Raw genomic sequence first — 12,071 nt, forward strand, 5'->3', positions numbered from 1 at the left:
CCACTAATGCCTTCGGCCACTTGCTGCGGCAGTATATCGCATTGAGATCTATTTTCCATTACTTGTGACTGTCCGACACCGAAACATCTCGTCTTTCGTCTTGTTGTGGCATTAGCTCGTGAGGCACAAATTGAGGACATCTGTAGGCAAACACCAATTTATAAAAATGACGACGTACTGTATTGTGGGATTATTTCTCTGTATTGCTAATTGACATCTACTGGTGATGGAATCTGCACCAGGTTCCTGTTTATGACTACTTGTTGCCCGGCCGTCTTCAGCACTCGTGTCTTCTGACCTAAATCGTGTGAACCACTTTGAGCCACCGCACCTGAATATTCACAATTCCCTTCCCTTGCACACCACTATTTCCTCGTAGCTTCCGTCCCTTTCTTTCCAATATTGTCGTAGCATACTAATAGTCACTTGATCAAGCAACATGTTTTGGCACTGTCCACGTGATTGAGTAACTTGACAGGCAACTCACGGTTACACTCGGCGTTTCCAAGTAACAGAACAATATGATATATTCGAATGGATTCAAAAATGATCGAACTTATGAATCATCCTGGTGCAAATAATAGATTATGTATTTGTGTTATATAAAAAGTCCAGCGCACAGTCATATAAAATAAATTATAAACCATCCTGCTTTTATTTGTGTTATATATACAAAACCCCATTAGTCATAAAATAAATTATCAACCACCCTGTTTTTAAAAGCTCTCCACTTGCTTCTATATTTTGTTAATAAACTTTCAAGATACGTTTCAGAGGAATAGATAATATAATTCTATGTCCTGAGATTGTGTGTGGGTATATAATTTTTTTCCTGAAAGCGATAAATTTAGTTATTTTTAACGTATTATTGCTATTATAAGAAAGCAGAGTACTTTATTAAATGAATTTTATGGCTTGTGTTTGTTTCTCTCGTGCTTTATCATCTCTTCTGAGGAAATGGCTTGGAATTATAAATGGACTGAAACATTAATATGTTAAGAAAAAATTGTGAACCGGGAGCAGGAGTAGTTTTAACCGTCTTTCAGCTTTTATAATTTAAATATACTTGGAATGGCTAAGATGTCCTTTACGACAGGGGTTATTAATGTGAACATAATTATTGTTAAGAAAGTTATAACCTGTATTCTGCTATCATTGACAAGTCATTTGTTGAGAGTTTACAAATTTACATGCACTAATGTACTCCGTTGAGATTTTGTTAGAATTATTCTGTTTAATAGTATGTATCAATTCTGTTAATACATCTTTGATTACATCCTTACGTAAAAATCTTTCTGAAGGAGTATTCTAACCATTTCATCAAAACAGATCTTCTTCATGATCCATAAGTTGTGACATATTGAAACAATGTAGTAAAGATAGTCAGTGATCAAAGAAGATACAGAAATTCTCCAGCTCGAGAAAGATTGTTTACTGAATTTTGTTGATAAATATTGAGTCGATACGATTGAAATTCTTTTTCACGTCTGGTGGAAAACTACCCTCTGTAACACAATCAATGAATGTATCGAGGTTACGCGTGCGACGTAACAGATTCTGTTCATGTCCAGGAAGCAGAGGGATGCTCAGTCAGTGAGACAGCAATATGTTGAACAGGATTGTGTAAAAGTGAACCATCAAGAGAACACAATTGTCGCTGATTTTCTGTTCTGAGTTCAAACTGGGATTACTGCACATCTAGCTGCGAGAATCAACAGTGCATTTGGGTCAGGAGTGGCGAATGAATGCACCATACACCGTTCCTTTGTAAAATTTAATAAAAAATGATCCCACAGCCACCAACCAACAACATGTTCTGATGTGCTGATGTACACACTAGAAGCGGACCCTTGGAAAAAATGTTCGTACAATTGGGGGTACACCAACTACTGTCGTTGTGCGGTTTCACGTAGTGGGTAAAGTAGAATCAATTGGATTCATGGATCCACATGAGTTGACACGGGCCGATAAGGATCACAGCCTTGAGATGTGAAGTTCTTTCAGTGTATGAAATAACCGGAAAGTTTTCTACATCGGCTTGTCACTTATGATGAAAAATGTTATTTTTTAGTGATACATGACGGAGAGATTCACCATACCTTTCTTCATTGATGCGAGATAATCACTTCGGATCATTATAGTGTTAAACTCCATGAAATGAACCGCAAACTTTTACGCTAGGATCCAGCAATGGTGTCCTTAGTGCTGCACAACAAAACGCCGCATGTCGCTTCAAGGGTGGTAGAGACTACCCATGAGCTGCAGAATACGAAACTCTTGCCCATTTTATCCTTATAAATTGTTTCCCCACCGACTACAACCTCTTCCGGCATCTTACTTTGACTGAGCAATGGTAAAAGTATGTGGCAGTCGGGAACTACTTTGAATATCAAGATGTACCATATTTTTTTCTATTGGGAAAGTGATACAAGTCAGTTGGACATTTCATTTGCACCAGCACAATACCAGTACTGTTTATTTCCCGATTTAAACTGGAATAATCGAGTCTTTTAAATCTAAATTTACAGTAAATCACACTAGTAGCAGCTCAACAAAAACATATCAAAATTGGTGAGGAATCGAATGACCTGATATCTTCGAGTTGAAATTCATTGTTTTCGTAGTGTACGGTATATTGATACATGCTTTAGCTTTCGCTCTTGTGAATTTCCCAAGTAATTAGAGCAGAAAAGGGCACGAACTGCGAAAACTTAATTAAGATAAAGATTTCAATCGTTTCGTGTTGTTTCCACTCGATTGAGTTAATAATTTCCCAGAGAGTTGAGCTAATAATGATGCAGGATCTTTTCCTATTTAGTTGTGCGTTCTCGGTATTGAAAATCGCGGTATTCTGCCTGAAATTTGGAGAAAAGCAAACATTATAAGCTTATTGTATTTCGAATATCAAGTACAGAAGGGACTGCAGCAAAAATTTGATAATTCATGTATACCTTTTTAAGTGTGCATTTTAAAGTCACACGTAAGATATCTTTCCCTAAACATAAAGTTCGTATTTCGTACTTACTTTTCTCTCCATTTATGAGAGAGATCCGGAAAGTTCGTTGGTTGGTTTGGAGATTAACGTCCCGTTTGACACCGAGGTTATATGAGGTGTGGGCGTAAAACTTAACGTTGGTCAGAACCGCATCTTTTCCCATCGGGAATCAAACCTGAATCACCCACACCGAATGCGCGTATATTAAAGATATAGCCACAAGGGAGGTCTTATAGTTCGTATCCAGGACCTCGCTTATTAACCTCCAAACTTCAGAATTGCAGCTTATATTTAGGCTAATGTTTCGCAAGTAATGTATGAACATATCAGGCCTCTTTTTTTCTGTTTACATAAGTATTTACTGCTAGTTGCAAATAACGCCACACTTTTGGTTTCAGTTTTTGGTTTTCACGTACCTTCTTGCCTTGCATATAGCCGTTTGCAATGAACATATGGTACGCCTATATTTCAGTTGTAGAGCGTTCTTTGTACTTTAGGCTGACATCCTGTACAATAGTTGATCGTCTGATGATGATATTTTTGACTGAGAAACATTTTAGAAGAAAATTAATGTCTTAGTAAATATAATACATATTTTATAGCGGACTTCCGCTAATTCAAAGAAAATTTTATTCCCTTTGAAAGCAATAGTAAAAAATCATGAGTAAATCCAACTGTTGAATCTCCTGTTCGCATTATTCGAATTAATTACAGTACAAGAATTTTTACTATCGGACAAATTGCAAACAGAAGAATGCAGTTTCAACTGGTTTTCAGTAGTCATCCAAATGCAACCGTAAGGAAAAGTGACAAAGAGCCAGTGTTGGGAAGTAACGTAACGCAAGTAACGCGTTACTTTTTAAGTAACGTTTCCTAGTAACGCGTTACATTTTTTCCAAAGTAATTGTAACGGTAACGCGTTACAAATTTTTAAGTAACGTACCTAGTTTGCGTTACTTTTTTCGCGTTACATTTCGGATGAGTAACTACAATATATGTATTTTTTTCGGAAACAAATGTTTCTTTCCTGTAAGTGAATTTCTCAGAATGAAACAATCAAGCATGAACTACGTATGTCAGTGACCGACAGTCACGGTCAGACAGAGAAACAGATAAGTTCGTAGTGCCATTTGCTGTTAGGGAAATCACTTGTACTGATTGCAAGCATCTGGAAGCTACAAATCAATACATTCAGTGAGTGAACTAGTAGTGCAATGATACCGGTAGTCTATTTTACTTTGATTGGGAGCTCCTCCGTGGCTAAGCGGTTAGCGTACGCGCCTTTGGCGTGGGAGACCCGGGTTCGATTCCCGGCGGGAGCTCATGTGGTTCGGATTCCACGTTAATCAGTAGGTCCACGTCTCATTTAGCCTCGCTGCTGCACGGGACGTTAAACTAAAAAAAAAAAAAATACTTTGATTGGTGTTGTTTTTATAAAGATGGAGAACGAAAATATTTTACCGTTCCAACATTTGAAAGAATACTTTTTTCTTTAGTGCTGAGGATGATGGTGGACAGAATTTAAAAGTAAAGTGTCTGAAGTGCCCCGGCGGAAAATATTTATCAACAGCTAGGGTGTCATAATTAACGATTTACAGTAAGGGGTTAATATGAATAAACTGTTTTAATGAGCAGGCCTACTTTATTGCTAGAAAATAGTTTGTTGATGCATGTAATATTGGAGTTCTTTCAGATCAGTTTGCTTCTCCTAGAGTCCCGTTGATTATAGAGTAGTGTAATGTTTCTCTTTATTCTTTATTTGTAATTTTACATAACAACATTGTTATTATTATATAATTAGTTTAGCAGAATAATAATAAGCAACCATTCTTTCTAACGCATAGGAATGAACACAAGTCAAGCTAAAACTCGACTCGACGACTCGAATTCAAGTCGAGTTTCGAGTCAAGTCAAGAGTAATATTCTCGAGTCGAGTTCCGAGCCGATTCAGTTTTTCGCGTCGAGTTTCGAGTCCAGTCGAGTTCGATAAATGGCTCGTTCGTTTTAAGTCGTCTTGAAATCATGGCCTGATTACACTGGAAAACGAAAGCAATGGAATACTTATAGTGTTGCTCACGGGAGGGGATACTGCTCGCATCCGGTCTCGTCTCGATAACGAGACCACAAGAGATTTTTAATAACAAGCTCAGCTCGGCTCAGCTCAACTGAGAAGATGGCACGAGCCGGCTCACTTGGGGTGAACCATCGGCTCGATCTGCCTTGGTAGGGATGAGCCATTTGCTCGGTTCGGGTTGATAGTGAATGAGCTGTGAGCCGAACTGTTCGAGTCGTTGGCAATTCTAAACCCGGGTCGAGCAGTTTTGAAGATATTTGGCCAGTCCCTATAACTTTTAACAGTGTTTGGCTCGAGCCCGAATACTCAACCTAGACCCTCAACCTAAATTCAGAAGCTCGTGAACAATGTCCTTGACTACTAGACTTCACGACTACCGAAGTTGGCAATCAACTAGTTTTTTAGTATTCAAATACAAACCGCCTATCTTTCTTTTTATATACAGTGTTATAATAATAATAATAATAATAATAATAATAATAATAATAATAATAATAATAATAATAATAATAATAATAATAAAAGTTGTAGTAGTAGTAGTGTCATTGATAATAACTATACTGTCTATGTAATATACTTGAAGAATGTACTCGAAACTACACACCGGATTTGGCTCGAGTCGACTTGGAACTCGACCCCAATTCGAGTCGAGTTGGAGGAAATTTTTCGAGTCGAGTTCTCAGGTTGAGGTCAAGATGTCTGTCTCGCTCAAACTCGCTCGTGTCCATCCCTACGAGTAATGCAGTATGGCATTTTATCAATGTTACATTATATGAAAATGTTCATATATCAAGTAAAAATTTGTCCTTGCATTTACATAAAGCGATTCAGAACGTGCAATAATAATAATAATAATAATAATAATAATAATAATAATAATAATAATAATATTATTATTATTATTATTATTATTATTATTATTATTATTATTATTATTATTATTATTATTATTATTATTATTATTATTATTATTATTATTATTATTATTATTGCGGTAGTAACGGCAGTACGGAAAATTGAACTCATAATTTTTTTCACATTTTTAAAGTTTCGAACCTAAAAGTAACGCGTTACTTTCGAAGTAAAGTAACAGTTACTTTGGGGGGGCGAGTAACGCGTTACTAACGCGTTACATTTTAAGAGAAAGTAAAGTAACTTGTAACGCGTTACATTTTTACAAGTAACTTACCCAACACTGCAAAGAGCATAATCCATCTAATTATGCTAATGGTAAAGAAAATGAGATAGGCAATGAAGTAAAGAAAGTGCTCGAGCCAAAGACATCTCAAGTTTCCAAGGTGGTTGAAAATGTAAGATCGTTTATTGAATGTCAAGCAAAGGTTATAAATTACATGTTTTACGTATTGGATGAAATTAAAGACCATGTAAAATCGAACGTTTTAGCATTTTCTTTAAGTGAAAACAGGTGATTAACGTTATTCTTATATGAGTGGTTCTGTGTGTTAAATCAATGTTTGTGGTACTGTACTTAAGTGTATTTTCCATGTGTTTCTTAATTTATGTGCAAGTATATCTCATTTGTTTGTTTGTGGTATTGCATCAATATTCTGTCTTGAAAGATAACATTTACTGCATATTAGAATTTTTATTTCATGCACAATAGTTCTGTTCGCTTGATTTATAGGTATTTAAAATGCATATTTGTGGATATTTCGAACTCTAAATAGTTCGAATTGTTTTCGTGTCCCCTTCGACTTTTATTTAAGAAGAGTCCGCAATAGTTCTTTTTTTCTTTGTATATTTTATGTTGCATCGCTTCATCGTAAAACTAACGTAATACCTGCATCTGAAACATTTGTAAATAAATAAATTAATAAGTAAATACGAGTAAATTAAATATAATTTCATGTTCAGCTCCTCTTCCCATACTGAAAAATAATGGAGTGACTTTTTATACAGCATATACAAAAATATTTAATATAAGACTCTTTTTTGAGCTCAGTAGTATCTCTTTATGATCTAATCCACATGTTTTCTAGGCTCGTTTGCTTAAATTGTGTTGCTCTCTCATAAAGAAAAAACTTTTTTTTGCGATTTTCGTACATTCTATACCCTCATAGACGCTGCAGTTATGTTTCAGTGTAATGCTTTGACACAGTCAGACAACAGAAGAAAAGAGAAAGAAAATTGTTGATTCATGAGATGAAAAAGAGGGTTGAAAATCGTGCATTTTAGGATTACATTCGAAACCTCATAGTACTTTCCGTGTGTATTGCGATGTTTCGTCGTCTCTGAGTCTTGTGGGGTAACTCCGGATCGCGGATATCCGGGTCTGATTGTTTCCGGGTCACAAAGTTCGTGACATGTTCAATCACTATAGTGTATATCGCCGGCATTCTCAGTTTTTTACCCACATATTATTAACCTTCTTGGGCAATCCTATTGTATACACTATAGCCATATATACAGATGGTGATCAGAAAAATGGAAACACCTGAACGAAATTGCAACTTACCAGATTAATATGGTGTCGGGCCACCTTTTGCCTTCAGAACAGCCTTGATGCAACGTGGGATGGAGGCATAGAGGTCGTGAATGGTAGCAAGTGGAATTTTATACCATTCCTCGTGCAGGGCATCGGCCAGTTCTGTGAGAGAGGATGGAGGTGGAAATCGTCGCCGGACTCGTGTTTCCAAGACGGACCACAGATGTTCAATTATGTTGAGATCTGGGGATTGGGGGGCCAGGGGATGTGTTGAACTTCATCCCGATATTCCTCAAACCACGCGCAACAACGCCATCTGTGTGAATGGGTGCATTATCATCCTGGAAGATGGCGTCATTGTCCGGGAACAACATCCGGACCATAGGAAGCAAGTGGTATCCTAAAATTGCGACATAATCGTTGGCAGTGATTCGTCCGCTAAATGTGACCACAGGACCCAATGAAAACCATAATATGGCGGCCCACAGCATCACCGAGCCGCCGCCATGTTTCACAGTTGGGCGGAGACACTGCAGATCATAAGCTTCTTTGGGCGTTCTCCACACATAAACACGGCCCATGGTTGGGAATAGGGTGAAGGATGACTCATCCGACCATATTACACGTTTCCAGTCCTCAACGGTCCAAGTGCCATGGTCGCGGCACCATTTGCGGCTGCGAAAGCGTTATGGTGCTTGATGAGCGGTTTGGCTCGTGCAACACGACCCCGTAAGTTCATGTCATGTAATTCGCGGTGGACTATGATTGTCGAAACAGGGTGGGGGAGGTGCTGATTGAGTTCCTCCGTCACTTGCTCCGCAGTGGTACGACGGTTCTGCGTGACAATGCGCTTTAATGCTCGACGTGACCTGTCACTCATGATTTTCTTCTGCCCACTGTTCCGTTTCCCCAATGTGGTTTTCCCGTGTGTTGTGTAGGCCGTCATCACCTTAAACACTGTCCCACGCAACACATCTAACACAGTAGCCACTGCCGTCACACTCACTCCACATAACCGCGCACCAACAATTTGCCCTCTTTGAAAACCTGAGAGGTCTCCCATTTTACACTACCTCCGTCTGCTGCAGCCACTGGACACTGCTGTTCCACTGCTGTTCGTTGCGCCTGACGTAGTATGGAGACCGACCTAACACACCACCACCAGCAGTCCAGCGCTGCTGGCGCCACGACACCACTGCCAACCCATACATCTGACGTGTTGCCAACTACAGGTGTTTCCATTTTTCTGATCACAATCTGTAGTTTTGTCCGAAAATTAAGCTGAAAATCAGATTTTCAAGTTATTTACTTTTAACGTCCTTTTTATCGTGCACCATGCGTTCAATATGGAACATGCGTGAAATTTATGTAAAAATAATATAATAATATAAAATAATATAATATAAAATAAAAAATAATATAAATCAGAATTAGAAAGTCTGTATATACGAGAGAAAAGATAACCCGTAAACTATACAATTAGGTAATAATAATAATAATAATAATAATAATAATAATAATAATAATAATAATAATTAATAATAATAATAATAATAATAATAATAATAAACAATTGATTTGAACTAAGTGCGCTAAGAATATGTAATATTTTCAGTTGTCATGTACCCAACTGTGTAAGCATAATGAAGGTTAGTTTACCAATTCAAACGCAAACTTAAGGTAATGAAAGCGAAAGGCAAATTTGCACGCTTAAATTGGAAGCTCCTTTTACGTGGCATTAAAGAGAAATGATGTTGAGCTAACCTATTATATAGCATTCTTGTGAATGTGCAGTGCGCTCCATCATCAACACCAAAACACTAGTGTGATGCGTAAATAACTCCGTATGATTCAAGAACATAATTGTAAATTGTTAGAAGTCATTTATTATGTTCACGTACCTCCATCTGTTTTGTGCGAGCCAAGTTGTCTTCAAATAATAGACCTATATATTCCAGTCACTTGGGAATTGAGACTAGCTGCAATGCATCATTCTGCGTGCGATGGTTTGCTTACTACCTGTTGATTCACTGCTTTTGCTACAAGACGAACGATAGAATTCATTCCGTTTAATGACAAAGAACAGTTCATCTGATTCATTTAAGATGAAAGTAATGGTGGTAAAGTGTGAGAAATTGAGAATTAGTTGCAAAGAAAAGTGTGTGTGGCAGAATGCATTTTGTAGTAAAATGTTAGCGCAAGGAAATTTTGTCAGTGATCGCGGCTTTCATTCTCGATAGGGATGTACCACTTTCTGCGTTGTAAGATAGTTGGGGAGCTACTGTAATCTCCACTGGTCTAGAGACTAGCGCAACACAACCTTTGGTACACGTTATCTTGGGTTCGATTTCCGGTGGGAGAGCACTAGAACTTAAACACATTACGGTTATCCGTTTCGGTCTTAAATTGTAGACCCGGCTTAAATAACCTCAGTCCTGAAAACGGACGCGAAACTCCAACAAACAATAACAATTGAGGAGCGACTGAAATAGCAGGTGGGGATTAGTGATTATCATTTTTGCTTCCCGAACGGAATTTACCAAGTTCGAATTCGGTGACCGTCTTTTCTCAGTTTTTTCTAGAGAGTTTTCTGTCCGATCAGGCAAATGCTTGGGTGGTACCTTTCAATATAATCTGGCTTTCTTTTCCAGTACTTATTCTTCTTGAACGTTAATGAATCCAGTTATATTGGTCTCATGGGCTGTATCTGGAAATTTGTTAAATAAAAAAAGTAAAATATATATCATAATAGCCAGTTTCTTTAGGAAGTCAGAAATAAGAGGAATTGGAATAGATCATATACCAAAAACTAAGTAGCATCTGACTGGTTATATTGCTTCGCGGATTATGCCACGCGAAAATTTAATTCAATTTAGAATGTATTTGGACAGGTAAATGCACAAGTAGTTTTTTTTTTTGCTTTGTTACAGTATGTGTCAAGCAAATCTATCAAACCTGCAATTCATGACTATAGCCAGGTGTAAAGTAGGGAACTATTAAGGGTCTATGAACTGACGTTACGTGGAAGATTTATTATTATTATTATTATTATTATTATTATTATTATTATTATTATTAATAATAATAATAATAATAATAATAATATCAGTGGCGGATCCAGGATATGATCAAGGGGGGGCTATAGCTCCTGCTTTGGATCCGCACCTGATTATTATTATTATTATTTCTGTGTTTACGATAACGTATATTGTGTTGTTCCACTCTAGATATGTTGTTGGATGCTGTTGATGTGAAATTTAATTCACCTTCTAACTTAAATTTTAGAAGAAACGCTATACCACATTTCTCTAAGTTTTCTCACCTGTTCTCGTAATTTTTTTTATTTCCATTTTCTTTTTCTATTCAAGAGATGTGAAGAAAACAGTTAAGTGTACTTTAAAAAATACAAAACAGTATTTTAAAAAAAATCCAAACATCCACATAGATATACACAACAATACGCTTGTAAAAAACGGTCTTATCTTTATGGTTCTTTGTGTATGTAGAAATGTCTTTACCCAATCCATGCTTGTTGAATTTTTAACGCAAACAAAAACAAGTTTATAAAGTAGCTCATTTTACATCCTTGTCCAAAACGGGGAAAGAAACGACGAGGAAAATCAACATAAAATATCCGATTATTGATGCTATTTTTATCACTAACCACGATGTAAACATGCCCTGATATAATGTCAACAGATTTTTTTTCTTTATCCAGATTTCCATAGAAAATTGAAAACAGTACATGCATGTTATTTCAGGGTTGCACTTCGTATTATTTATTGTGTAAAATTATTATGTCTGAACTTTTAATACATATTAGGTGATTCCCTGTTTCCAATTGAAAAAAATCTAGAGTGCTTAACAGTCATTTTATACTAGCAGAATTCTTTTAACAGTAAAAGTATATGCAATATTCTCAGCTATTTCCATTTTCTATCATACAATAAGAACAACTTGATCAGAAATAGATGTTGTAGTACTTAGAACATTACCTTAGTCTCAAGGAACACTGTATGTTAAACCAGGTTCAGAATAAGAAGGCAATTGTTAAATTTAAATGTGTGGCCTTCCGTGCTGGTCAAATGGATACCACGTATGTTTTTGGTGTACGAGGTTTCAGTTTGGATTCCCGGTTAGAAAGCGTCGAACGCATTGCAGTGGTTCAGATGCCACTTTAAACTGTAGGTCGTGTTCTTTATAACCTCTTTGCTGACAACAGTCATAAATACAAACTTTCAGTCACATCTTGGTCTAGCCGACCTTCTGCTTGTACATGAAGAGAATATGATTTTTTTCTTTCCCTCCGGATTATAACAACAGATAAACCACAAAAGCAGGTTTTAAACAAACTGTTCTCTAGAGACCAGAATGTGTGTGTATGTGTATAATATTTAGCATCTAGCAAAATGAACAGAATTCTTAAAATTATACAGAGTGATTCTTTATAGGGTTTGCAACTTCAATCAGATATAATTTTTTATTGGAACCACATACAGACTTGGTTTACATGTCATTATACTGCAAAACACTTAGTTTTTTTTTTTTTTTTTTGT

The 12,071-nt window shown here is 36.7% G+C and overlaps 1 protein-coding gene across 4 annotated transcripts in view; it reads left to right on the top strand.

The window, feature by feature from the left end:
- The window catches only part of aPKC (protein kinase C iota type), an 850,264-nt gene that overhangs the window by 89,714 nt on the left and 748,479 nt on the right, over positions 1–12,071 (top strand). The gene's annotated exons all lie outside the window — the stretch shown is intronic.

Source organism: Thermobia domestica, chromosome 13, assembly GCF_964235325.1.
Source record: "Thermobia domestica chromosome 13, izTheDome1.hap1.1, whole genome shotgun sequence".
Classification (NCBI taxonomy): Eukaryota; Metazoa; Arthropoda; class Insecta; order Zygentoma; family Lepismatidae; genus Thermobia; species Thermobia domestica.